The 20,740-nt window shown below is 53.4% G+C and overlaps 20 non-coding genes across 20 annotated transcripts; 7 read left to right on the top strand and 13 right to left on the bottom strand.

The window, feature by feature from the left end:
• Positions 1-35: 35 nt before the first annotated feature.
• Positions 36-107, bottom strand: TRNAE-CUC (transfer RNA glutamic acid (anticodon CUC)). Its single transcript has one exon. It is a non-coding gene; the product is annotated as a tRNA-Glu (tRNA).
• Positions 108-1,052: 945 nt separating this feature from the next.
• Positions 1,053-1,135, top strand: TRNAL-UAA (transfer RNA leucine (anticodon UAA)). Its single transcript has one exon. It is a non-coding gene; the product is annotated as a tRNA-Leu (tRNA).
• A 1,126-nt stretch (positions 1,136-2,261) lies between these two features.
• Positions 2,262-2,333, bottom strand: TRNAE-CUC (transfer RNA glutamic acid (anticodon CUC)). The gene has a single exon. It is a non-coding gene; the product is annotated as a tRNA-Glu (tRNA).
• Positions 2,334-3,278: 945 nt separating this feature from the next.
• On the top strand, positions 3,279-3,361 carry TRNAL-UAA (transfer RNA leucine (anticodon UAA)). The gene has a single exon. It is a non-coding gene; the product is annotated as a tRNA-Leu (tRNA).
• A 1,126-nt stretch (positions 3,362-4,487) lies between these two features.
• Positions 4,488-4,559, bottom strand: TRNAE-CUC (transfer RNA glutamic acid (anticodon CUC)). Its single transcript has one exon. It is a non-coding gene; the product is annotated as a tRNA-Glu (tRNA).
• Positions 4,560-5,189: 630 nt separating this feature from the next.
• Positions 5,190-5,261, bottom strand: TRNAE-UUC (transfer RNA glutamic acid (anticodon UUC)). The gene has a single exon. It is a non-coding gene; the product is annotated as a tRNA-Glu (tRNA).
• A 243-nt stretch (positions 5,262-5,504) lies between these two features.
• On the top strand, positions 5,505-5,587 carry TRNAL-UAA (transfer RNA leucine (anticodon UAA)). The gene has a single exon. It is a non-coding gene; the product is annotated as a tRNA-Leu (tRNA).
• Positions 5,588-6,719: 1,132 nt separating this feature from the next.
• TRNAE-CUC (transfer RNA glutamic acid (anticodon CUC)) lies at positions 6,720-6,791 on the bottom strand. The gene has a single exon. It is a non-coding gene; the product is annotated as a tRNA-Glu (tRNA).
• Positions 6,792-7,736: 945 nt separating this feature from the next.
• TRNAL-UAA (transfer RNA leucine (anticodon UAA)) lies at positions 7,737-7,819 on the top strand. Its single transcript has one exon. It is a non-coding gene; the product is annotated as a tRNA-Leu (tRNA).
• A 1,126-nt stretch (positions 7,820-8,945) lies between these two features.
• On the bottom strand, positions 8,946-9,017 carry TRNAE-CUC (transfer RNA glutamic acid (anticodon CUC)). The gene has a single exon. It is a non-coding gene; the product is annotated as a tRNA-Glu (tRNA).
• A 630-nt stretch (positions 9,018-9,647) lies between these two features.
• On the bottom strand, positions 9,648-9,719 carry TRNAE-UUC (transfer RNA glutamic acid (anticodon UUC)). Its single transcript has one exon. It is a non-coding gene; the product is annotated as a tRNA-Glu (tRNA).
• A 1,452-nt stretch (positions 9,720-11,171) lies between these two features.
• Positions 11,172-11,243, bottom strand: TRNAE-CUC (transfer RNA glutamic acid (anticodon CUC)). The gene has a single exon. It is a non-coding gene; the product is annotated as a tRNA-Glu (tRNA).
• A 630-nt stretch (positions 11,244-11,873) lies between these two features.
• On the bottom strand, positions 11,874-11,945 carry TRNAE-UUC (transfer RNA glutamic acid (anticodon UUC)). The gene has a single exon. It is a non-coding gene; the product is annotated as a tRNA-Glu (tRNA).
• Positions 11,946-12,188: 243 nt separating this feature from the next.
• On the top strand, positions 12,189-12,271 carry TRNAL-UAA (transfer RNA leucine (anticodon UAA)). Its single transcript has one exon. It is a non-coding gene; the product is annotated as a tRNA-Leu (tRNA).
• Positions 12,272-14,408: 2,137 nt separating this feature from the next.
• On the top strand, positions 14,409-14,491 carry TRNAL-UAA (transfer RNA leucine (anticodon UAA)). The gene has a single exon. It is a non-coding gene; the product is annotated as a tRNA-Leu (tRNA).
• Positions 14,492-15,623: 1,132 nt separating this feature from the next.
• On the bottom strand, positions 15,624-15,695 carry TRNAE-CUC (transfer RNA glutamic acid (anticodon CUC)). Its single transcript has one exon. It is a non-coding gene; the product is annotated as a tRNA-Glu (tRNA).
• A 630-nt stretch (positions 15,696-16,325) lies between these two features.
• On the bottom strand, positions 16,326-16,397 carry TRNAE-UUC (transfer RNA glutamic acid (anticodon UUC)). The gene has a single exon. It is a non-coding gene; the product is annotated as a tRNA-Glu (tRNA).
• A 1,452-nt stretch (positions 16,398-17,849) lies between these two features.
• TRNAE-CUC (transfer RNA glutamic acid (anticodon CUC)) lies at positions 17,850-17,921 on the bottom strand. The gene has a single exon. It is a non-coding gene; the product is annotated as a tRNA-Glu (tRNA).
• A 630-nt stretch (positions 17,922-18,551) lies between these two features.
• TRNAE-UUC (transfer RNA glutamic acid (anticodon UUC)) lies at positions 18,552-18,623 on the bottom strand. The gene has a single exon. It is a non-coding gene; the product is annotated as a tRNA-Glu (tRNA).
• Positions 18,624-18,866: 243 nt separating this feature from the next.
• Positions 18,867-18,949, top strand: TRNAL-UAA (transfer RNA leucine (anticodon UAA)). Its single transcript has one exon. It is a non-coding gene; the product is annotated as a tRNA-Leu (tRNA).
• The last annotated feature ends 1,791 nt before the right edge of the window (positions 18,950-20,740 follow it).

The raw sequence follows: 20,740 nt of genomic DNA on the forward strand, positions 1-20,740 counted from the left end.
GGAAGGAAAAGCATTCAAGGGCAGAAGAAGGACTGTTCCCTGACCGGGAATCGAACCCGGGCCGCGGCGGTGAGAGCGCCGAATCCTAACCACTAGACCACCAGGGAACCCACAGCCATACAGCAAAAGTTCCTACACTGCTCTCCTAGTGACAAAGCTCATGGGGGCTGAAAGCATATTTTATTCTACAGCGAATATGAATCAGAACTTGAAAAAACACTCATGATTCCACCAGACTGTTTGTCACTTCCAAGCACAGGCCATCCCCTCCCCCGTGCTACTGAACCGACGAATTCCTGTACAATCGGGATCCCCGGGAAATCACAAGAGGGACACCTAGTGGCCGCTGATAGCTCAAAGACAGCTGGTACACCTTCTCACACCTACCTCGTTATTCAGCTTGCTGGAAGAATACATTGCGAATGACCGATTCAAGAGTGCAAGGGAGAAGAGTGCTCCAAAGTAGATGTATACATCGCAGCCGGGTTTTCCAGCAATTTACCTTTCTGATGAGCTGGTACTGCACTTTACGCCCACATAGAGCACCTGACTGGGTGGGGGACTGCGTGCGCATGAAGGTGGCTGAGGGCAATGGGAGCAAAGCAACCTGGGACACAGGGGACCCAGCCCCTTTCCTCTGCTTTCGTCTATAGGTCGGGGTGCCTTTTTAAGGACCTTCGATTAAAAAAAGCTGAGCTGCGTGGACAAATTACACACGTCTACGTCTTAGAGGGATCTTCCCTGACCGGGAATCGAACCCGGGCCGCGGCAGTGAAAGCGCCGAATCCTAGCCACTAGACCACCAGGGAGGAGATGCTTTTGTGAGCCTGCCTTGCTCACTTCCTTATTGTGACTAAGCTAACTCCACTGTATAGATTGCCCATAAAGTACGAGTGGGGAAAAGTTAGGTGTCACACAGTGTGTTTGTCATAAGCAATTACCTTTATCCTCCTGCAAAAGCCTTTTTACTCTGCAATCACCTCTTGCTGGACAGCCTGCGCTGGAGCAGCCAGCATGAAAAGGGAGCTGAGTAAGGCAGGGCCTAGGGTCTCACCAGGGTGGCCGAGTGGTTAAGGCGTTGGACTTAAGATCCAATGGACAGTTGTCCGCATGGGTTCGAGCCCCATCCCTGGTATGGGTTTTCAGCGGGTGTGTAGGAACTTGCAGATGCTTTTTTAAAGCATTTTCCTCTGCCCTCCTCACCCTCCCAGTGCCCTTCCTTAACAGTCCCAATTCACGTCTCAGCTGTGGGGTCTGCTGCTACTCTGCACTTAGCATGGATGCTTCCCAAAGCAATGCAGTGCCACCTACGCAGAGCCCCTGCTTAGAGAAATACACCTCCTATGTCTTTTCCCACTGAAGGGAGCAGGAGGAAGTACTTGCTTCCTGGGGAACATGGGCCTGCCACTGGAATTTGTTAACCCGCCTCTTGCGGATTTCTCCCCTTTCTTTGATTTACACCTGCAGGCTCTCCATTGCCATCGGAGCAGGATCTGCTGATGCAGGCCCGGCTGGATCAAATGTGCAAAGGCTTGTCCCCAGGCCTCGGGAAAAAATTGAGCAGAGATTCCCGCCTCCGCCTCCGCCTCCTCTTGCCTTCCGAACGGGCTTCCAAACGGGCAATGCCCTGACGGGTCCCCCACGCCCCATCCTGCCCATGCCCACACCCCTGTATATGAGGGTGACCCATGTCCCTCACCCTCCATGCTCGAACGGAAGACACGTGTGTCCTGAGGGGAGCGCCAGACAGGCATTTCTCCGGCCAGGCAGACCCCTGCAGCACCCGTTAGGCTCCAAAGCCTGTACATTCCCAAGATGCCACTGGTCACTATGCAAATCAGACAGCCCTGGCCACACCCTCTCCGCCGCTGGGCTCTGCTGCTTTCGGTACGTGCAGCTCAGCTTTTTCTTACCCTGAACCAGACTTCCGTTTCAGCAAAAAGGTGGGTTGCAGTGGGTCCGGGATGCCATTTGGAGACAAAGCCTGCGGCCCTGTCAAAGATGACTTCCTGCCGCACACCATGTGGTCAGAAGCCTACGAAAAGAAGCGCACCTCGGAATACAGAATCTCACTTCCTCAAGAGCCTTGCACAAGAGATTTTCCTCCCGCCGAGGAAAACAACTCAAAGGGAACCTTGCGAAAATCAAATTAGGAGCCAGATTGCGGGATGCTAGGCAAACTGTTTGTCAGAAAAGCAAATTCATTTTGAGAAGCCCTGACCTGCGGGAAGGAAAAGCATTCAAGGGCAGAAGAAGGACTGTTCCCTGACCGGGAATCGAACCCGGGCCGCGGCGGTGAGAGCGCCGAATCCTAACCACTAGACCACCAGGGAACCCACAGCCATACAGCAAAAGTTCCTACACTGCTCTCCTAGTGACAAAGCTCATGGGGGCTGAAAGCATATTTTATTCTACAGCGAATATGAATCAGAACTTGAAAAAACACTCATGATTCCACCAGACTGTTTGTCACTTCCAAGCACAGGCCATCCCCTCCCCCGTGCTACTGAACCGACGAATTCCTGTACAATCGGGATCCCCGGGAAATCACAAGAGGGACACCTAGTGGCCGCTGATAGCTCAAAGACAGCTGGTACACCTTCTCACACCTACCTCGTTATTCAGCTTGCTGGAAGAATACATTGCGAATGACCGATTCAAGAGTGCAAGGGAGAAGAGTGCTCCAAAGTAGATGTATACATCGCAGCCGGGTTTTCCAGCAATTTACCTTTCTGATGAGCTGGTACTGCACTTTACGCCCACATAGAGCACCTGACTGGGTGGGGGACTGCGTGCGCATGAAGGTGGCTGAGGGCAATGGGAGCAAAGCAACCTGGGACACAGGGGACCCAGCCCCTTTCCTCTGCTTTCGTCTATAGGTCGGGGTGCCTTTTTAAGGACCTTCGATTAAAAAAAGCTGAGCTGCGTGGACAAATTACACACGTCTACGTCTTAGAGGGATCTTCCCTGACCGGGAATCGAACCCGGGCCGCGGCAGTGAAAGCGCCGAATCCTAGCCACTAGACCACCAGGGAGGAGATGCTCTTGTGAGCCTGCCTTGCTCACTTCCTTATTGTGACTAAGCTAACTCCACTGTATAGATTGCCCATAAAGTACGAGTGGGGAAAAGTTAGGTGTCACACAGTGTGTTTGTCATAAGCAATTACCTTTATCCTCCTGCAAAAGCCTTTTTACTCTGCAATCACCTCTTGCTGGACAGCCTGCGCTGGAGCAGCCAGCATGAAAAGGGAGCTGAGTAAGGCAGGGCCTAGGGTCTCACCAGGGTGGCCGAGTGGTTAAGGCGTTGGACTTAAGATCCAATGGACAGTTGTCCGCATGGGTTCGAGCCCCATCCCTGGTATGGGTTTTCAGCGGGTGTGTAGGAACTTGCAGATGCTTTTTTAAAGCATTTTCCTCTGCCCTCCTCACCCTCCCAGTGCCCTTCCTTAACAGTCCCAATTCACGTCTCAGCTGTGGGGTCTGCTGCTACTCTGCACTTAGCATGGATGCTTCCCAAAGCAATGCAGTGCCACCTACGCAGAGCCCCTGCTTAGAGAAATACACCTCCTATGTCTTTTCCCACTGAAGGGAGCAGGAGGAAGTACTTGCTTCCTGGGGAACATGGGCCTGCCACTGGAATTTGTTAACCCGCCTCTTGCGGATTTCTCCCCTTTCTTTGATTTACACCTGCAGGCTCTCCATTGCCATCGGAGCAGGATCTGCTGATGCAGGCCCGGCTGGATCAAATGTGCAAAGGCTTGTCCCCAGGCCTCGGGAAAAAATTGAGCAGAGATTCCCGCCTCCGCCTCCGCCTCCTCTTGCCTTCCGAACGGGCTTCCAAACGGGCAATGCCCTGACGGGTCCCCCACGCCCCATCCTGCCCATGCCCACACCCCTGTATATGAGGGTGACCCATGTCCCTCACCCTCCATGCTCGAACGGAAGACACGTGTGTCCTGAGGGGAGCGCCAGACAGGCATTTCTCCGGCCAGGCAGACCCCTGCAGCACCCGTTAGGCTCCAAAGCCTGTACATTCCCAAGATGCCACTGGTCACTATGCAAATCAGACAGCCCTGGCCACACCCTCTCCGCCGCTGGGCTCTGCTGCTTTCGGTACGTGCAGCTCAGCTTTTTCTTACCCTGAACCAGACTTCCGTTTCAGCAAAAAGGTGGGTTGCAGTGGGTCCGGGATGCCATTTGGAGACAAAGCCTGCGGCCCTGTCAAAGATGACTTCCTGCCGCACACCATGTGGTCAGAAGCCTACGAAAAGAAGCGCACCTCGGAATACAGAATCTCACTTCCTCAAGAGCCTTGCACAAGAGATTTTCCTCCCGCCGAGGAAAGCAACTCAAAGGGAACCTTGCGAAAATCAAATTAGGAGCCAGATTGCGGGATGCTAGGCAAACTGTTTGTCAGAAAAGCAAATTCATTTTGAGAAGCCCTGACCTGCGGGAAGGAAAAGCATTCAAGGGCAGAAGAAGGACTGTTCCCTGACCGGGAATCGAACCCGGGCCGCGGCGGTGAGAGCGCCGAATCCTAACCACTAGACCACCAGGGAACCCACAGCTATACAGCAAAAGTTCCTACACTGCTCTCCTAGTGACAAAGCTCATGGGGGCTGAAAGCATATTTTATTCTACAGCGAATATGAATCAGAACTTGAAAAAACACTCATGATTCCACCAGACTGTTTGTCACTTCCAAGCACAGGCCATCCCCTCCCCCGTGCTACTGAACCGACGAATTCCTGTACAATCGGGATCCCCGGGAAATCACAAGAGGGACACCTAGTGGCCGCTGATAGCTCAAAGACAGCTGGTACACCTTCTCACACCTACCTCGTTATTCAGCTTGCTGGAAGAATACATTGCGAATGACCGATTCAAGAGTGCAAGGGAGAAGAGTGCTCCAAAGTAGATGTATACATCGCAGCCGGGTTTTCCAGCAATTTACCTTTCTGATGAGCTGGTACTGCACTTTACGCCCACATAGAGCACCTGACTGGGTGGGGGACTGCGTGCGCATGAAGGTGGCTGAGGGCAATGGGAGCAAAGCAACCTGGGACACAGGGGACCCAGCCCCTTTCCTCTGCTTTCGTCTATAGGTCGGGGTGCCTTTTTAAGGACCTTCGATTAAAAAAAGCTGAGCTGCGTGGACAAATTACGCACGTCTACGTCTTAGAGGGATCTTCCCTGACCGGGAATCGAACCCGGGCCGCGGCGGTGAAAGCGCCGAATCCTAGCCACTAGACCACCAGGGAGGAGATGCTCTTGTGAGCCTGCCTTGCTCACTTCCTTATTGTGACTAAGCTAACTCCACTGTATAGATTGCCCATAAAGTACGAGTGGGGAAAAGTTAGGTGTCACACAGTGTGTTTGTCATAAGCAATTACCTTTATCCTCCTGCAAAAGCCTTTTTACTCTGCAATCACCTCTTGCTGGACAGCCTGCGCTGGAGCAGCCAGCATGAAAAGGGAGCTGAGTAAGGCAGGGCCTAGGGTCTCACCAGGGTGGCCGAGTGGTTAAGGCGTTGGACTTAAGATCCAATGGACAGTTGTCCGCATGGGTTCGAGCCCCATCCCTGGTATGGGTTTTCAGCGGGTGTGTAGGAACTTGCAGATGCTTTTTTAAAGCATTTTCCTCTGCCCTCCTCACCCTCCCAGTGCCCTTCCTTAACAGTCCCAATTCACGTCTCAGCTGTGGGGTCTGCTGCTACTCTGCACTTAGAATGGATGCTTCCCAAAGCAATGCAGTGCCACCTACGCAGAGCCCCTGCTTAGAGAAATACACCTCCTATGTCTTTTCCCACTGAAGGGAGCAGGAGGAAGTACTTGCTTCCTGGGGAACATGGGCCTGCCACTGGAATTTGTTAACCCGCCTCTTGCGGATTTCTCCCCTTTCTTTGATTTACACCTGCAGGCTCTCCCTTGCCATCGGAGCAGGATCTGCTGATGCAGGCCCGGCAGGATCAAATGTGCAAAGGCTTGTCCCCAGGCCTCGGGAAAAAATTGAGCAGAGATTCCCGCCTCCGCCTCCGCCTCCGCCTCCTCTTGCCTTCCGAACGGGCTTCCAAACGGGCAATGCCCTGACGGGTCCCCCACGCCCCATCCTGCCCATGCCCACACCCCTGTATATGAGGGTGACCCATGTCCCTCACCCTCCATGCTCGAACGGAAGACACGTGTGTCCTGAGGGGAGCGCCAGACAGGCATTTCTCCGGCCAGGCAGACCCCTGCAGCACCCGTTAGGCTCCAAAGCCTGTACATTCCCAAGATGCCACTGGTCACTATGCAAATCAGACAGCCCTGGCCACACCCTCTCCGCCGCTGGGCTCTGCTGCTTTCGGTACGTGCAGCTCAGCTTTTTCTTACCCTGAACCAGACTTCCGTTTCAGCAAAAAGGTGGGTTGCAGTGGGTCCGGGATGCCATTTGGAGACAAAGCCTGCGGCCCTGTCAAAGATGACTTCCTGCCGCACACCATGTGGTCAGAAGCCTACGAAAAGAAGCGCACCTCGGAATACAGAATCTCACTTCCTCAAGAGCCTTGCACAAGAGATTTTCCTCCCGCCGAGGAAAGCAACTCAAAGGGAACCTTGCGAAAATCAAATTAGGAGCCAGATTGCGGGATGCTAGGCAAACTGTTTGTCAGAAAAGCAAATTCATTTTGAGAAGCCCTGACCTGCGGGAAGGAAAAGCATTCAAGGGCAGAAGAAGGACTGTTCCCTGACCGGGAATCGAACCCGGGCCGCGGCGGTGAGAGCGCCGAATCCTAACCACTAGACCACCAGGGAACCCACAGCTATACAGCAAAAGTTCCTACACTGCTCTCCTAGTGACAAAGCTCATGGGGGCTGAAAGCATATTTTATTCTACAGCGAATATGAATCAGAACTTGAAAAAACACTCATGATTCCACCAGACTGTTTGTCACTTCCAAGCACAGGCCATCCCCTCCCCCGTGCTACTGAACCGACGAATTCCTGTACAATCGGGATCCCCGGGAAATCACAAGAGGGACACCTAGTGGCCGCTGATAGCTCAAAGACAGCTGGTACACCTTCTCACACCTACCTCGTTATTCAGCTTGCTGGAAGAATACATTGCGAATGACCGATTCAAGAGTGCAAGGGAGAAGAGTGCTCCAAAGTAGATGTATACATCGCAGCCGGGTTTTCCAGCAATTTACCTTTCTGATGAGCTGGTACTGCACTTTACGCCCACATAGAGCACCTGACTGGGTGGGGGACTGCGTGCGCATGAAGGTGGCTGAGGGCAATGGGAGCAAAGCAACCTGGGACACAGGGGACCCAGCCCCTTTCCTCTGCTTTCGTCTATAGGTCGGGGTGCCTTTTTAAGGACCTTCGATTAAAAAAAGCTGAGCTGCGTGGACAAATTACACACGTCTACGTCTTAGAGGGATCTTCCCTGACCGGGAATCGAACCCGGGCCGCGGCAGTGAAAGCGCCGAATCCTAGCCACTAGACCACCAGGGAGGAGATGCTCTTGTGAGCCTGCCTTGCTCACTTCCTTATTGTGACTAAGCTAACTCCACTGTATAGATTGCCCATAAAGTACGAGTGGGGAAAAGTTAGGTGTCACACAGTGTGTTTGTCATAAGCAATTACCTTTATCCTCCTGCAAAAGCCTTTTTACTCTGCAATCACCTCTTGCTGGACAGCCTGCGCTGGAGCAGCCAGCATGAAAAGGGAGCTGAGTAAGGCAGGGCCTAGGGTCTCACCAGGGTGGCCGAGTGGTTAAGGCGTTGGACTTAAGATCCAATGGACAGTTGTCCGCATGGGTTCGAGCCCCATCCCTGGTATGGGTTTTCAGCGGGTGTGTAGGAACTTGCAGATGCTTTTTTAAAGCATTTTCCTCTGCCCTCCTCACCCTCCCAGTGCCCTTCCTTAACAGTCCCAATTCACGTCTCAGCTGTGGGGTCTGCTGCTACTCTGCACTTAGCATGGATGCTTCCCAAAGCAATGCAGTGCCACCTACGCAGAGCCCCTGCTTAGAGAAATACACCTCCTATGTCTTTTCCCACTGAAGGGAGCAGGAGGAAGTACTTGCTTCCTGGGGAACATGGGCCTGCCACTGGAATTTGTTAACCCGCCTCTTGCGGATTTCTCCCCTTTCTTTGATTTACACCTGCAGGCTCTCCATTGCCATCGGAGCAGGATCTGCTGATGCAGGCCCGGCTGGATCAAATGTGCAAAGGCTTGTCCCCAGGCCTCGGGAAAAAATTGAGCAGAGATTCCCGCCTCCGCCTCCGCCTCCTCTTGCCTTCCGAACGGGCTTCCAAACGGGCAATGCCCTGACGGGTCCCCCACGCCCCATCCTGCCCATGCCCACACCCCTGTATATGAGGGTGACCCATGTCCCTCACCCTCCATGCTCGAACGGAAGACACGTGTGTCCTGAGGGGAGCGCCAGACAGGCATTTCTCCGGCCAGGCAGACCCCTGCAGCACCCGTTAGGCTCCAAAGCCTGTACATTCCCAAGATGCCACTGGTCACTATGCAAATCAGACAGCCCTGGCCACACCCTCTCCGCCGCTGGGCTCTGCTGCTTTCGGTACGTGCAGCTCAGCTTTTTCTTACCCTGAACCAGACTTCCGTTTCAGCAAAAAGGTGGGTTGCAGTGGGTCCGGGATGCCATTTGGAGACAAAGCCTGCGGCCCTGTCAAAGATGACTTCCTGCCGCACACCATGTGGTCAGAAGCCTACGAAAAGAAGCGCACCTCGGAATACAGAATCTCACTTCCTCAAGAGCCTTGCACAAGAGATTTTCCTCCCGCCGAGGAAAGCAACTCAAAGGGAACCTTGCGAAAATCAAATTAGGAGCCAGATTGCGGGATGCTAGGCAAACTGTTTGTCAGAAAAGCAAATTCATTTTGAGAAGCCCTGACCTGCGGGAAGGAAAAGCATTCAAGGGCAGAAGAAGGACTGTTCCCTGACCGGGAATCGAACCCGGGCCGCGGCGGTGAGAGCGCCGAATCCTAACCACTAGACCACCAGGGAACCCACAGCTATACAGCAAAAGTTCCTACACTGCTCTCCTAGTGACAAAGCTCATGGGGGCTGAAAGCATATTTTATTCTACAGCGAATATGAATCAGAACTTGAAAAAACACTCATGATTCCACCAGACTGTTTGTCACTTCCAAGCACAGGCCATCCCCTCCCCCGTGCTACTGAACCGACGAATTCCTGTACAATCGGGATCCCCGGGAAATCACAAGAGGGACACCTAGTGGCCGCTGATAGCTCAAAGACAGCTGGTACACCTTCTCACACCTACCTCGTTATTCAGCTTGCTGGAAGAATACATTGCGAATGACCGATTCAAGAGTGCAAGGGAGAAGAGTGCTCCAAAGTAGATGTATACATCGCAGCCGGGTTTTCCAGCAATTTACCTTTCTGATGAGCTGGTACTGCACTTTACGCCCACATAGAGCACCTGACTGGGTGGGGGACTGCGTGCGCATGAAGGTGGCTGAGGGCAATGGGAGCAAAGCAACCTGGGACACAGGGGACAAAGCCCCTTTCCTCTGCTTTCGTCTATAGGTCGGGGTGCCTTTTTAAGGACCTTCGATTAAAAAAAGCTGAGCTGCGTGGACAAATTACGCACGTCTACGTCTTAGAGGGATCTTCCCTGACCGGGAATCGAACCCGGGCCGCGGCGGTGAAAGCGCCGAATCCTAGCCACTAGACCACCAGGGAGGAGATGCTCTTGTGAGCCTGCCTTGCTCACTTCCTTATTGTGACTAAGCTAACTCCACTGTATAGATTGCCCATAAAGTACGAGTGGGGAAAAGTTAGGTGTCACACAGTGTGTTTGTCATAAGCAATTACCTTTATCCTCCTGCAAAAGCCTTTTTACTCTGCAATCACCTCTTGCTGGACAGCCTGCGCTGGAGCAGCCAGCATGAAAAGGGAGCTGAGTAAGGCAGGGCCTAGGGTCTCACCAGGGTGGCCGAGTGGTTAAGGCGTTGGACTTAAGATCCAATGGACAGTTGTCCGCATGGGTTTGAGCCCCATCCCTGGTATGGGTTTTCAGCGGGTGTGTAGGAACTTGCAGATGCTTTTTTAAAGCATTTTCCTCTGCCCTCCTCACCCTCCCAGTGCCCTTCCTTAACAGTCCCAATTCACGTCTCAGCTGTGGGGTCTGCTGCTACTCTGCACTTAGCATGGATGCTTCCCAAAGCAATGCAGTGCCACCTACGCAGAGCCCCTGCTTAGAGAAATACACCTCCTATGTCTTTTCCCACTGAAGGGAGCAGGAGGAAGTACTTGCTTCCTGGGGAACATGGGCCTGCCACTGGAATTTGTTAACCCGCCTCTTGCGGATTTCTCCCCTTTCTTTGATTTACACCTGCAGGCTCTCCCTTGCCATCGGAGCAGGATCTGCTGATGCAGGCCCGGCTGGATCAAATGTGCAAAGGCTTGTCCCCAGGCCTCGGGAAAAAATTGAGCAGAGATTCCCGCCTCCGCCTCCGCCTCCTCTTGCCTTCCGAACGGGCTTCCAAACGGGCAATGCCCTGACGGGTCCCCCACGCCCCATCCTGCCCATGCCCACACCCCTGTATATGAGGGTGACCCATGTCCCTCACCCTCCATGCTCGAACGGAAGACACGTGTGTCCTGAGGGGAGCGCCAGACAGGCATTTCTCCGGCCAGGCAGACCCCTGCAGCACCCGTTAGGCTCCAAAGCCTGTACATTCCCAAGATGCCACTGGTCACTATGCAAATCAGACAGCCCTGGCCACACCCTCTCCGCCGCTGGGCTCTGCTGCTTTCGGTACGTGCAGCTCAGCTTTTTCTTACCCTGAACCAGACTTCCGTTTCAGCAAAAAGGTGGGTTGCAGTGGGTCCGGGATGCCATTTGGAGACAAAGCCTGCGGCCCTGTCAAAGATGACTTCCTGCCGCACACCATGTGGTCAGAAGCCTACGAAAAGAAGCGCACCTCGGAATACAGAATCTCACTTCCTCAAGAGCCTTGCACAAGAGATTTTCCTCCCGCCGAGGAAAGCAACTCAAAGGGAACCTTGCGAAAATCAAATTAGGAGCCAGATTGCGGGATGCTAGGCAAACTGTTTGTCAGAAAAGCAAATTCATTTTGAGAAGCCCTGACCTGCGGGAAGGAAAAGCATTCAAGGGCAGAAGAAGGACTGTTCCCTGACCGGGAATCGAACCCGGGCCGCGGCGGTGAGAGCGCCGAATCCTAACCACTAGACCACCAGGGAACCCACAGCTATACAGCAAAAGTTCCTACACTGCTCTCCTAGTGACAAAGCTCATGGGGGCTGAAAGCATATTTTATTCTACAGCGAATATGAATCAGAACTTGAAAAAACACTCATGATTCCACCAGACTGTTTGTCACTTCCAAGCACAGGCCATCCCCTCCCCCGTGCTACTGAACCGACGAATTCCTGTACAATCGGGATCCCCGGGAAATCACAAGAGGGACACCTAGTGGCCGCTGATAGCTCAAAGACAGCTGGTACACCTTCTCACACCTACCTCGTTATTCAGCTTGCTGGAAGAATACATTGCGAATGACCGATTCAAGAGTGCAAGGGAGAAGAGTGCTCCAAAGTAGATGTATACATCGCAGCCGGGTTTTCCAGCAATTTACCTTTCTGATGAGCTGGTACTGCACTTTACGCCCACATAGAGCACCTGACTGGGTGGGGGACTGCGTGCGCATGAAGGTGGCTGAGGGCAATGGGAGCAAAGCAACCTGGGACACAGGGGACCCAGCCCCTTTCCTCTGCTTTCGTCTATAGGTCGGGGTGCCTTTTTAAGGACCTTCGATTAAAAAAAGCTGAGCTGCGTGGACAAATTACGCACGTCTACGTCTTAGAGGGATCTTCCCTGACCGGGAATCGAACCCGGGCCGCGGCGGTGAAAGCGCCGAATCCTAGCCACTAGACCACCAGGGAGGAGATGCTCTTGTGAGCCTGCCTTGCTCACTTCCTTATTGTGACTAAGCTAACTCCACTGTATAGATTGCCCATAAAGTACGAGTGGGGAAAAGTTAGGTGTCACACAGTGTGTTTGTCATAAGCAATTACCTTTATCCTCCTGCAAAAGCCTTTTTACTCTGCAATCACCTCTTGCTGGACAGCCTGCGCTGGAGCAGCCAGCATGAAAAGGGAGCTGAGTAAGGCAGGGCCTAGGGTCTCACCAGGGTGGCCGAGTGGTTAAGGCGTTGGACTTAAGATCCAATGGACAGTTGTCCGCATGGGTTCGAGCCCCATCCCTGGTATGGGTTTTCAGCGGGTGTGTAGGAACTTGCAGATGCTTTTTTAAAGCATTTTCCTCTGCCCTCCTCACCCTCCCAGTGCCCTTCCTTAACAGTCCCAATTCACGTCTCAGCTGTGGGGTCTGCTGCTACTCTGCACTTAGCATGGATGCTTCCCAAAGCAATGCAGTGCCACCTACGCAGAGCCCCTGCTTAGAGAAATACACCTCCTATGTCTTTTCCCACTGAAGGGAGCAGGAGGAAGTACTTGCTTCCTGGGGAACATGGGCCTGCCACTGGAATTTGTTAACCCGCCTCTTGCGGATTTCTCCCCTTTCTTTGATTTACACCTGCAGGCTCTCCCTTGCCATCGGAGCAGGATCTGCTGATGCAGGCCCGGCTGGATCAAATGTGCAAAGGCTTGTCCCCAGGCCTCGGGAAAAAATTGAGCAGAGATTCCCGCCTCCGCCTCCTCTTGCCTTCCGAACGGGCTTCCAAACGGGCAATGCCCTGACGGGTACCCCACGCCCCACCCTGCCCATGCCCACACCCCTGTATATGAGGGTGACCCATGTCCCTCACCCTCCATGCTCGAACGGAAGACACGTGTGTCCTGAGGGGAGCGCCAGACAGGCATTTCTCCGGCCAGGCAGACCCCTGCAGCACCCGTTAGGCTCCAAAGCCTGTACATTCCCAAGATGCCACTGGTCACTATGCAAATCAGACAGCCCTGGCCACACCCTCTCCGCCGCTGGGCTCTGCTGCTTTCGGTACGTGCAGCTCAGCTTTTTCTTACCCTGAACCAGACTTCCGTTTCAGCAAAAAGGTGGGTTGCAGTGGGTCCGGGATGCCATTTGGAGACAAAGCCTGCGGCCCTGTCAAAGATGACTTCCTGCCGCACACCATGTGGTCAGAAGCCTACGAAAAGAAGCGCACCTCGGAATACAGAATCTCACTTCCTCAAGAGCCTTGCACAAGAGATTGTCCTCCCGCCGAGGAAAGCAACTCAAAGGGAACCTTGCGAAAATCAAATTAGGAGCCAGATTGCGGGATGCTAGGCAAACTGTTTGTCAGAAAAGCAAATTCATTTTGAGAAGCCCTGACCTGCGGGAAGGAAAAGCATTCAAGGGCAGAAGAAGGACTGTTCCCTGACCGGGAATTGAACCCAGGCCGCGGCGGTGAGAGCGCCGAATCCTAACCACTAGACCACCAGGGAACCCACAGCCATACAGCAAAAGTTCCTACACTGCTCTCCTAGTGACAAAGCTCATGGGGGCTGAAAGCATATTTTATTCTACAGCGAATATGAATCAGAACTTGAAAAAACACTCATGATTCCACCAGACTGTTTGTCACTTCCAAGCACAGGCCATCCCCTCCCCCGTGCTACTGAACCGACGAATTCCTGTACAATCGGGATCCCCGGGAAATCACAAGAGGGACACCTAGTGGCCGCTGATAGCTCAAAGACAGCTGGTACACCTTCTCACACCTACCTCGTTATTCAGCTTGCTGGAAGAATACATTGCGAATGACCGATTCAAGAGTGCAAGGGAGAAGAGTGCTCCAAAGTAGATGTATACATCGCAGCCGGGTTTTCCAGCAATTTACCTTTCTGATGAGCTGGTACTGCACTTAACGCCCACATAGAGCACCTGACTGGGTGGGGGACTGCGTGCGCATGAAGGTGGCTGAGGGCAATGGGAGCAAAGCAACCTGGGACACAGGGGACCCAGCCCCTTTCCTCTGCTTTCGTCTATAGGTCGGGGTGCCTTTTTAAGGACCTTCGATTAAAAAAAGCTGAGCTGCGTGGACAAATTACGCACGTCTACGTCTTAGAGGGATCTTCCCTGACCGGGAATCGAACCCGGGCCGCGGCGGTGAAAGCGCCGAATCCTAGCCACTAGACCACCAGCGAGGAGATGCTCTTGTGAGCCTGCCTTGCTCACTTCCTTATTGTGACTAAGCTAACTCCACTGTATAGATTGCCCATAAAGTACGAGTGGGGAAAAGTTAGGTGTCACACAGTGTGTTTGTCATAAGCAATTACCTTTATCCTCCTGCAAAAGCCTTTTTACTCTGCAATCACCTCTTGCTGGACAGCCTGCGCTGGAGCAGCCAGCATGAAAAGGGAGCTGAGTAAGGCAGGGCCTAGGGTCTCACCAGGGTGGCCGAGTGGTTAAGGCGTTGGACTTAAGATCCAATGGACAGTTGTCCGCATGGGTTCGAGCCCCATCCCTGGTATGGGTTTTCAGCGGGTGTGTAGGAACTTGCAGATGCTTTTTTAAAGCATTTTCCTCTGCCCTCCTCACCCTCCCAGTGCCCTTCCTTAACAGTCCCAATTCACGTCTCAGCTGTGGGGTCTGCTGCTACTCTGCACTTAGAATGGATGCTTCCCAAAGCAATGCAGTGCCACCTACGCAGAGCCCCTGCTTAGAGAAATACACCTCCTATGTCTTTTCCCACTGAAGGGAGCAGGAGGAAGTACTTGCTTCCTGGGGAACATGGGCCTGCCACTGGAATTTGTTAACCCGCCTCTTGCGGATTTCTCCCCTTTCTTTGATTTACACCTGCAGGCTCTCCCTTGCCATCGGAGCAGGATCTGCTGATGCAGGCCCGGCAGGATCAAATGTGCAAAGGCTTGTCCCCAGGCCTCGGGAAAAAATTGAGCAGAGATTCCCGCCTCCGCCTCCGCCTCCGCCTCCTCTTGCCTTCCGAACGGGCTTCCAAACGGGCAATGCCCTGACGGGTCCCCCACGCCCCATCCTGCCCATGCCCACACCCCTGTATATGAGGGTGACCCATGTCCCTCACCCTCCATGCTCGAACGGAAGACACGTGTGTCCTGAGGGGAGCGCCAGACAGGCATTTCTCCGGCCAGGCAGACCCCTGCAGCACCCGTTAGGCTCCAAAGCCTGTACATTCCCAAGATGCCACTGGTCACTATGCAAATCAGACAGCCCTGGCCACACCCTCTCCGCCGCTGGGCTCTGCTGCTTTCGGTACGTGCAGCTCAGCTTTTTCTTACCCTGAACCAGACTTCCGTTTCAGCAAAAAGGTGGGTTGCAGTGGGTCCGGGATGCCATTTGGAGACAAAGCCTGCGGCCCTGTCAAAGATGACTTCCTGCCGCACACCATGTGGTCAGAAGCCTACGAAAAGAAGCGCACCTCGGAATACAGAATCTCACTTCCTCAAGAGCCTTGCACAAGAGATTTTCCTCCCGCCGAGGAAAGCAACTCAAAGGGAACCTTGCGAAAATCAAATTAGGAGCCAGATTGCGGGATGCTAGGCAAACTGTTTGTCAGAAAAGCAAATTCATTTTGAGAAGCCCTGACCTGCGGGAAGGAAAAGCATTCAAGGGCAGAAGAAGGACTGTTCCCTGACCGGGAATCGAACCCGGGCCGCGGCGGTGAGAGCGCCGAATCCTAACCACTAGACCACCAGGGAACCCACAGCTATACAGCAAAAGTTCCTACACTGCTCTCCTAGTGACAAAGCTCATGGGGGCTGAAAGCATATTTTATTCTACAGCGAATATGAATCAGAACTTGAAAAAACACTCATGATTCCACCAGACTGTTTGTCACTTCCAAGCACAGGCCATCCCCTCCCCCGTGCTACTGAACCGACGAATTCCTGTACAATCGGGATCCCCGGGAAATCACAAGAGGGACACCTAGTGGCCGCTGATAGCTCAAAGACAGCTGGTACACCTTCTCACACCTACCTCGTTATTCAGCTTGCTGGAAGAATACATTGCGAATGACCGATTCAAGAGTGCAAGGGAGAAGAGTGCTCCAAAGTAGATGTATACATCGCAGCCGGGTTTTCCAGCAATTTACCTTTCTGATGAGCTGGTACTGCACTTTACGCCCACATAGAGCACCTGACTGGGTGGGGGACTGCGTGCGCATGAAGGTGGCTGAGGGCAATGGGAGCAAAGCAACCTGGGACACAGGGGACAAAGCCCCTTTCCTCTGCTTTCGTCTATAGGTCGGGGTGCCTTTTTAAGGACCTTCGATTAAAAAAAGCTGAGCTGCGTGGACAAATTACGCACGTCTACGTCTTAGAGGGATCTTCCCTGACCGGGAATCGAACCCGGGCCGCGGCGGTGAAAGCGCCGAATCCTAGCCACTAGACCACCAGGGAGGAGATGCTCTTGTGAGCCTGCCTTGCTCACTTCCTTATTGTGACTAAGCTAACTCCACTGTATAGATTGCCCATAAAGTACGAGTGGGGAAAAGTTAGGTGTCACACAGTGTGTTTGTCATAAGCAATTACCTTTATCCTCCTGCAAAAGCCTTTTTACTCTGCAATCACCTCTTGCTGGACAGCCTGCGCTGGAGCAGCCAGCATGAAAAGGGAGCTGAGTAAGGCAGGGCCTAGGGTCTCACCAGGGTGGCCGAGTGGTTAAGGCGTTGGACTTAAGATCCAATGGACAGTTGTCCGCATGGGTTTGAGCCCCATCCCTGGTATGGGTTTTCAGCGGGTGTGTAGGAACTTGCAGATGCTTTTTTAAAGCATTTTCCTCTGCCCTCCTCACCCTCCCAGTGCCCTTCCTTAACAGTCCCAATTCACGTCTCAGCTGTGGGGTCTGCTGCTACTCTGCACTTAGCATGGATGCTTCCCAAAGCAATGCAGTGCCACCTACGCAGAGCCCCTGCTTAGAGAAATACACCTCCTATGTCTTTTCCCACTGAAGGGAGCAGGAGGAAGTACTTGCTTCCTGGGGAACATGGGCCTGCCACTGGAATTTGTTAACCCGCCTCTTGCGGATTTCTCCCCTTTCTTTGATTTACACCTGCAGGCTCTCCCTTGCCATCGGAGCAGGATCTGCTGATGCAGGCCCGGCTGGATCAAATGTGCAAAGGCTTGTCCCCAGGCCTCGGGAAAAAATTGAGCAGAGATTCCCGCCTCCGCCTCCGCCTCCTCTTGCCTTCCGAACGGGCTTCCAAACGGGCAATGCCCTGACGGGTCCCCCACGCCCCATCCTGCCCATGCCCACACCCCTGTATATGAGGGTGACCCATGTCCCTCACCCTCCATGCTCGAACGGAAGACACGTGTGTCCTGAGGGGAGCGCCAGACAGGCATTTCTCCGGCCAGGCAGACCCCTGCAGCACCCGTTAGGCTCCAAAGCCTGTACATTCCCAAGATGCCACTGGTCACTATGCAAATCAGACAGCCCTGGCCACACCCTCTCCGCCGCTGGGCTCTGCTGCTTTCGGTACGTGCAGCTCAGCTTTTTCTTACCCTGAACCAGACTTCCGTTTCAGCAAAAAGGTGGGTTGCAGTGGGTCCGGGATGCCATTTGGAGACAAAGCCTGCGGCCCTGTCAAAGATGACTTCCTGCCGCACACCATGTGGTCAGAAGCCTACGAAAAGAAGCGCACCTCGGAATACAGAATCTCACTTCCTCAAGAGCCTTGCACAAGAGATTTTCCTCCCGCCGAGGAAAGCAACTCAAAGGGAACCTTGCGAAAATCAAATTAGGAGCCAGATTGCGGGATGCTAGGCAAACTGTTTGTCAGAAAAGCAAATTCATTTTGAGAAGCCCTGACCTGCGGGAAGGAAAAGCATTCAAGGGCAGAAGAAGGACTGTTCCCTGACCGGGAATCGAACCCGGGCCGCGGCGGTGAGAGCGCCGAATCCTAACCACTAGACCACCAGGGAACCCACAGCTATACAGCAAAAGTTCCTACACTGCTCTCCTAGTGACAAAGCTCATGGGGGCTGAAAGCATATTTTATTCTACAGCGAATATGAATCAGAACTTGAAAAAACACTCATGATTCCACCAGACTGTTTGTCACTTCCAAGCACAGGCCATCCCCTCCCCCGTGCTACTGAACCGACGAATTCCTGTACAATCGGGATCCCCGGGAAATCACAAGAGGGACACCTAGTGGCCGCTGATAGCTCAAAGACAGCTGGTACACCTTCTCACACCTACCTCGTTATTCAGCTTGCTGGAAGAATACATTGCGAATGACCGATTCAAGAGTGCAAGGGAGAAGAGTGCTCCAAAGTAGATGTATACATCGCAGCCGGGTTTTCCAGCAATTTACCTTTCTGATGAGCTGGTACTGCACTTTACGCCCACATAGAGCACCTGACTGGGTGGGGGACTGCGTGCGCATGAAGGTGGCTGAGGGCAATGGGAGCAAAGCAACCTGGGACACAGGGGACCCAGCCCCTTTCCTCTGCTTTCGTCTATAGGTCGGGGTGCCTTTTTAAGGACCTTCGATTAAAAAAAGCTGAGCTGCGTGGACAAATTACGCACGTCTACGTCTTAGAGGGATCTTCCCTGACCGGGAATCGAACCCGGGCCGCGGCGGTGAAAGCGCCGAATCCTAGCCACTAGACCACCAGGGAGGAGATGCTCTTGTGAGCCTGCCTTGCTCACTTCCTTATTGTGACTAAGCTAACTCCACTGTATAGATTGCCCATAAAGTACGAGTGGGGAAAAGTTAGGTGTCACACAGTGTGTTTGTCATAAGCAATTACCTTTATCCTCCTGCAAAAGCCTTTTTACTCTGCAATCACCTCTTGCTGGACAGCCTGCGCTGGAGCAGCCAGCATGAAAAGGGAGCTGAGTAAGGCAGGGCCTAGGGTCTCACCAGGGTGGCCGAGTGGTTAAGGCGTTGGACTTAAGATCCAATGGACAGTTGTCCGCATGGGTTCGAGCCCCATCCCTGGTATGGGTTTTCAGCGGGTGTGTAGGAACTTGCAGATGCTTTTTTAAAGCATTTTCCTCTGCCCTCCTCACCCTCCCAGTGCCCTTCCTTAACAGTCCCAATTCACGTCTCAGCTGTGGGGTCTGCTGCTACTCTGCACTTAGCATGGATGCTTCCCAAAGCAATGCAGTGCCACCTACGCAGAGCCCCTGCTTAGAGAAATACACCTCCTATGTCTTTTCCCACTGAAGGGAGCAGGAGGAAGTACTTGCTTCCTGGGGAACATGGGCCTGCCACTGGAATTTGTTAACCCGCCTCTTGCGGATTTCTCCCCTTTCTTTGATTTACACCTGCAGGCTCTCCCTTGCCATCGGAGCAGGATCTGCTGATGCAGGCCCGGCTGGATCAAATGTGCAAAGGCTTGTCCCCAGGCCTCGGGAAAAAATTGAGCAGAGATTCCCGCCTCCGCCTCCTCTTGCCTTCCGAACGGGCTTCCAAACGGGCAATGCCCTGACGGGTACCCCACGCCCCACCCTGCCCATGCCCACACCCCTGTATATGAGGGTGACCCATGTCCCTCACCCTCCATGCTCGAACGGAAGACACGTGTGTCCTGAGGGGAGCGCCAGACAGGCATTTCTCCGGCCAGGCAGACCCCTGCAGCACCCGTTAGGCTCCAAAGCCTGTACATTCCCAAGATGCCACTGGTCACTATGCAAATCAGACAGCCCTGGCCACACCCTCTCCGCCGCTGGGCTCTGCTGCTTTCGGTACGTGCAGCTCAGCTTTTTCTTACCCTGAACCAGACTTCCGTTTCAGCAAAAAGGTGGGTTGCAGTGGGTCCGGGATGCCATTTGGAGACAAAGCCTGCGGCCCTGTCAAAGATGACTTCCTGCCGCACACCATGTGGTCAGAAGCCTACGAAAAGAAGCGCACCTCGGAATACAGAATCTCACTTCCTCAAGAGCCTTGCACAAGAGATTGTCCTCCCGCCGAGGAAAGCAACTCAAAGGGAACCTTGCGAAAATCAAATTAGGAGCCAGATTGCGGGATGCTAGGCAAACTGTTTGTCAGAAAAGCAAATTCATTTTGAGAAGCCCTGACCTGCGGGAAGGAAAAGCATTCAAGGGCAGAAGAAGGACTGTTCCCTGACCGGGAATTGAACCCAGGCCGCGGCGGTGAGAGCGCCGAATCCTAACCACTAGACCACCAGGGAACCCACAGCCATACAGCAAAAGTTCCTACACTGCTCTCCTAGTGACAAAGCTCATGGGGGCTGAAAGCATATTTTATTCTACAGCGAATATGAATCAGAACTTGAAAAAACACTCATGATTCCACCAGACTGTTTGTCACTTCCAAGCACAGGCCATCCCCTCCCCCGTGCTACTGAACCGACGAATTCCTGTACAATCGGGATCCCCGGGAAATCACAAGAGGGACACCTAGTGGCCGCTGATAGCTCAAAGACAGCTGGTACACCTTCTCACACCTACCTCGTTATTCAGCTTGCTGGAAGAATACATTGCGAATGACCGATTCAAGAGTGCAAGGGAGAAGAGTGCTCCAAAGTAGATGTATACATCGCAGCCGGGTTTTCCAGCAATTTACCTTTCTGATGAGCTGGTACTGCACTTAACGCCCACATAGAGCACCTGACTGGGTGGGGGACTGCGTGCGCATGAAGGTGGCTGAGGGCAATGGGAGCAAAGCAACCTGGGACACAGGGGACCCAGCCCCTTTCCTCTGCTTTCGTCTATAGGTCGGGGTGCCTTTTTAAGGACCTTCGATTAAAAAAAGCTGAGCTGCGTGGAC

Source organism: Triturus cristatus, chromosome 5_2 (genome assembly GCF_964204655.1).
Source record: "Triturus cristatus chromosome 5_2, aTriCri1.1, whole genome shotgun sequence".
In the NCBI taxonomy this organism is placed as follows: Eukaryota; Metazoa; Chordata; class Amphibia; order Caudata; family Salamandridae; genus Triturus; species Triturus cristatus.